Below are 5,827 nucleotides of genomic sequence, written 5' to 3'. Positions count from 1 at the left end.
GTATGGATGATTCCGATACCCAGGATTGTAGGTGTTGGAGTATGGGTTATTCTGCCTATAAGCTTGGAAGGCATTAACTTGCTCCACGGAACTCCTGCAATCTTGCTCCTAATGACTTACAATACCACAATTTTCACAGAAAGCCTCATTAGAATTATTATTAATCACAAAAACATTAGCTACATTAGCAGTGCTCAGATTATCTAATTTTTGGCAAATAGAGGTTAGTTGAGCTTGCAAAAAGGATACAGAGTCGACACTATGCTTCCCCTTGTTAGCAAATCCTCTAGGGTTCCCATATTGGGAATTGTGTATCGCCATGTCTTCAATAACCTGACCTGCATCATCAACATTAAGTTTCATAAATCTCCCACTAGCTGCAGAATCTAATATTATTCTAGAGGAATTTTCGATGTCGTTATAAAAGGCTTGGATTAACTGCCATTGCGCTAAATTATGGTAAGGGCATTCTCTTTGTAAGTCCTTGAACCTCTCCCAAGCCTCATATAAAGACTCATCGTCTTCTTGGGCAAAATTCTGAATCGCACACCGTAGTACGGCTGTTCTCTCTACAGGATAATACTTGTTATACAAATTCAAAACAAGAGCTTCCCAGTCAGTTTTACCAAGTGTAGTTCTATTTAAGCCATTAAACCACAATTTAGCTTTTCCAGTTAAAGAGAAGGGAAAGAGAATCTCCCTGATTTGGTCTTGAGTGACCCCGGCTTGCTTGATAGTGTTACAATATTGACAATAGTCGGCAATGTGAAAATTCGGGTCTTCACCATTGGCTCCACTGAATTGCTTCCTCTCTATCATCGTTATAAATTGAGGTTTGATTTCAAATTGAACGCTATCAAGAGCCAGAGTAGGGGTGAGATGTGGAAAATCCATAAGCTTTGGTTGTGAGTAATCACTAAGCTTCTTTGGAGCCGTCATCTTTGATTCTGCGTCTGATGATGTCTCTGAATAGCTAGAACTAGTTGGAGGATCGCGGTGATTATTGTTATTATCACCAGAATCCGCCAGGATTTGCTTGTAGAAATTTTTCTGTCTATGGAAGGAACGTTCGATCTCAGGATCGAATGGGATTTAACCTGATCTAGAACACCTGGGCATAAACAAAAACTAGAAGCAAATGTGAGATTTGTCTCAGAGAACTAACGCTCTTTGAGACAAAAGGGAAATAAACTAGACTACAAAAACAATCAGAAATAAAAATAAAACCGTTTCCCCAGCAACGACGCCAAATTTTGACAGGGTAAAGTCGTATCCCCTATTAAAAAATAATTCCTAAGTCCTCTAACTAAAGCAGATAGGGAAGTAGGGTCGATCTCCACAGGGAAACAAGTCTTTCTATTCCTAATTAACTAAAATAATCTAGATTATGATGTAACCAAAGTTTTTATTTGAATAAGGAACTAAACTGCTAAGATTGAGATTAGGAAGAAAACAAGATATAAAAGGATCTAGGGCATAGGTTCACCAATAAATAATATTCCAGGGTAGAATATAATAATCATTCATCAATGCATACATCAATCAGATTATAAAGGGCCCTCGCTACGTATTATAATCACACAATTAATTTACCGGTATTAAATCTCATCTTTCGAATCTCGACTTAACCATTTATAAATTAACCTGCCTATTGAAACTAGACCTAAACATTAATTCTCATCTGTCGAATCTCGAATTAATATTGCCAAACTCATGCATAAAAGATCAGGCCTAATCTAGTCACAGAGCATTAATTCAATCAAAAGGAAATTAATCTAGCATTGATAATCAACAACAATAAATTACCCCTTCATATTATTTATGGATCCCCATAAACCCTAGAAATAGAACTACTCCCACATAGTAAAAACTAAACTAATCAAAGCAATAAAGCAAGACATGATGAAAGGAATAAAATAAACAACTAAGATTAAGAGAAGAGAAATCGTTACCAAAAAGAATCTGGAATTAAGAGTAGATAAAGAACAAAGGTTTTAGAGAAAGAAATCTAAGAGAACAATTAAGAGAGTAAAGAAAAAGTAAAAAGAAGAAGAGAGAGAAGAGATCCTAAAATCGTATTACGGAGGAGTATTTATACTCCATACAAATCCTAAACTAAAAAAAACTAAAACGACGTTAATCGTCTCCTAATCAAAACACACGCCCGATCGGGCGCGCCTTTTTATCTCTAATACTAATCTCGCACCCGACGCGTCACCGGGCACCGGCCTTAACTTCTCCCGCCCGGCCGGGCGCGCCTCCGGGCGCCAGCCTCTTTGGTCGGGCGGCTCACTTGGGCCACTATTTGGACTACGATTGGGCTCCAATACTTCGGGCCAATCTAGGTTTCCTTTTCCGGTCTTGAATACTCGGTCCAAATGCCCCGGTATCACCTATACCGAGCCCTTAATCACCGGTTCGATGGCTCTAGCCGGCCCTGGGCTATAAAATCTGGTCGTGCTTCTCCGATGTTCGTGATTGCTCCAAAATATCTCGGGAAAATACTCCAAAAGCATAAATCCCTGCAAAAGTCAATTAAATCTACGAAAACACTAGAAAACACCAATTAGTAATAAAAGTGGCTCTAAAGAGCCAAAAACACTACTAATTATGTACTCTTTCTTTCCCTTTTCTTTTTATGTTCTTTGTAGTGATTAGTTTACTTTTATTGCTTTCTTAGTTTATTTTTATTACTTTCATAGTATAGATTTTATTGCTTTCTAGGTTAGTTTTTATTGGTTAAAAAAAATCCAAAAATACGTTCCAAAATGAATTATAAATCATGCTTACATGTGCCCCTTGATGAAAATCTTTTCGAAATTGTTTTGTTTCTTGGTTATTGATAATAAATACTGTGTATTAGTTGATCATGATTTAAAGCGGTGTGTATTCGGTTTTCGGTTTGGATTTAAGCTAAATCCAATCCGATTTGAAATAAAATTTGATTTTTGATTTTTAAATCCAATCCGATCCAATCCAAATTAAAATTCAGTTTATTCGGATCTGATCCAAAAATCCGAATTAAAATACATTGTAAATTTTTAGGGACTAAAGTTATTATAAAAATAAAAATGCAATTATAAAAAACTTAGTCTTAAATACATAGTTGTACATGATTAATATAAAAATTAAATACATAATTTTACATAATTTATATTAAAGTGATCATCAACATAATTTTACATGAATAATGTAAAGTATCCTTATTTGTAAAAGCACGGTTTCAGATTTCGGTTAATTTGGTCTTTTATCCAAATAAGGTCAATCTGATTCGATCTAAAATTCTAAATTTTAAAAAATTTCAATCAGATCCGATTTAAAGTTTGCATTTGATCCTATCCAAATTAATAATTTGGTTTGGATTGGATTGGATTGGATTTTAGTTTTTGTTCGAATAATGGATACCCCTAATGATTTGATATTTGATTGCCTTGGAACCTAAAAATGTGTCAATTTTGCCTAACTAATTCTGAATATAGTGCTTGACTAGTTTATTTGGTAAGGAATGCGTGTTAGTTCCTAGAATGTTAATAAAGTTGAGTATTGATCTTTAACTTTTAATAATGTTTGTATAATTCACTATTATGCACAATGAGGAGGACGTAGGCATTTGTTCTTTTATTTAGCCTTTAGATGATTTTAGATACAATTATTCCCTTGTTGCTACCCATGTTGTTGATTGTGCCCTTTTATTGTTTATATAGTCACATTACAAGCCTGTTTAAGCCCCATTGGTTACTAATCTCAACCTTAGCTTGGGGGAACTAATAGTTAGTGTAGACACCCATTTGTGTCTCCCCAAAACCAAACCCGGTGATGAGTACCTTTCACGTCGAATCATAATCGAATGAAGTGAAAGTGTGGAAAGTCTAGTGTTGCGGATAGTTTTAATTTCTTTTCTCTTCTCTCCGTTTTTGAAAACCCATTTTAAGAAAATAGCCAATCCAGTTTGGTTGGTCCATGATATGGGTCCAATAATAGTGTAGTTGGATAGGGCTTGAAAAGAGCTTTCCAACGATATATTATAAGCCCAATTCTGATGAATATTGAGGAAGTAATGGCCAAATTACTAAACTGGGCTCGGTTTGAGCTTTATATGCGGCCCAATGATCTAGGGGAGGGCCTAATATGGATTTATCATTCCTAATGCAATTAGGAACGGTTTTAGTCTTCTAGATTCTTCTAGAAGGTTCTTTTCATTCCTAATTCAATTAATATTGATAAATTGACTTTTGTTGACTTTTTGAAATTTTAATCAGAATAAAAAAGTGTTTTTGAGGAAAATACGATTTTATCCTCTTGTACGGTTAAATTCTATCTGGTTTTAGAAAAACGCGTCAAAAACCTGATTAGCTCCTAACGCCAACATTAGCGCCTAGCGCTAGCGTTAGCGCCTGGCGCTAATGTTAGCATCTGGCGCTAACTCCGTTTTTTTCACGTCAGAACTCTGATTCGATTTTCTATCTTTTTTGGCTGATTTTCTCTATAAATAGCCTCCTAAAAAATCCGTTTTCAATCATCTACAATCATCAATTTCCATAAACAACTATCAACTCTCATCAAGAAATTCTTGATTCTCTCCCTCTTTCTAGCCTACCCTTTTACAAACACAATTTCTCATACATTAGCACTAGACACACCTAGCATAATTCGAAGTTGCCTTCGCCCTAGACGTGAAAGGTTTGATATTTATGAGGGTTTGGTCCCAAATCTATCTTTCAATTATTTAATTTAATTGTTTTGATTTATTATTTTCCTTGAAGTTACTGACGAGTGTATTTTGGTATTAGAAAGAGGTACGAGGCATCCAAGTAAGTGCTTTTTTACAATGTTATTATGATAAGAAATGATGTTTAGGTTGTTATTATGATTCCTAGTGTCATGTTAGGGCGTTTTGATCTTCCTAGTATCATGTTTAGGGTAACAACTATACTTTCTAATATCAAATATGACAATTGTGTTTCCTGCGATGCTTCCAATTTTCTTCCTAATATCATGTTAGTATCATGTTAGGGTTAAATCTTTGATCTTTAATGTTTAGTGACATGCTAGGGTTTGTTATTAATCTTGTTAGTATCATGCCTAGGATCTTGCTATTATTATGCTTTAACATTATTATGATTATTTTTATGATTTTATGATTATAATTGATATAATTATTGTTATGATCATTATTTTTAAGTATGATTGTTATGGTTATAATTATTATTATGATGATTATGATTATGATTTTTATATATTTTGATTATTATTATGTTGCTTGATATTTATTGTTATTGCTTGATCACACCTTTTATGCATGTTTAAAGAGAATTTGTACTTGTAATCACTCTTAATAAGATAATTAATAATGTTGTTTAGGGTAATTTGATTATAATTCAAGTGATTGCTAATAATAGTTTTATTTGTGCATTAATATTCAACCAACATAGATAAACAAGTTTAGGGTTAATTCTATTAATTGCATGTTAGTCAGAAAGCGCATATGAATACGATCAGAATAAAGTAGAGGCCTATTATTAGGGCAGGTTCAATCTCTTTTAGGTTGGATTTGTACCTTCATCCCCAAACTACCAGTCAAGGTTCCAGACCTATTGGAGTTAACGATCTCCTGGATCGTTAAGGAGTGTAACCTTCACCCTGTGAACGGTTTACAAGTACCTAAAACTTGTTGGCGACTCTTTTGCTCTATCTTCTTTCCCTTTGACGCCACCGTACTTTAGTATATGATCACAGTGGGGTTCGAGCTAGGGGTAACGCTTGAAATATTCCCTACAATTTTTGGCAATTCCACTGGGGATGATTTCTTTTTTAGTTCCTGAAATTT

General features: G+C 34.5%; 1 non-coding gene across 1 annotated transcript; it reads left to right on the top strand.

Annotated features, from left to right (window-relative positions):
* Positions 1 to 451: 451 nt before the first annotated feature.
* On the top strand, positions 452 to 558 carry LOC145637589 (small nucleolar RNA R71). The gene has a single exon (XR_014114357.1). It is a non-coding gene; the product is annotated as a small nucleolar RNA R71 (small nucleolar RNA).
* Positions 559 to 5,827: the final 5,269 nt, after the last annotated feature.

Source organism: Chenopodium album, chromosome 6 (genome assembly GCF_948465745.1).
Source record: "Chenopodium album chromosome 6, dcCheAlbu1.1, whole genome shotgun sequence".
NCBI lineage: Eukaryota > Viridiplantae > Streptophyta > Magnoliopsida > Caryophyllales > Amaranthaceae > Chenopodium > Chenopodium album.
This window is presented reverse-complemented; position numbering and strand designations above follow the sequence as displayed.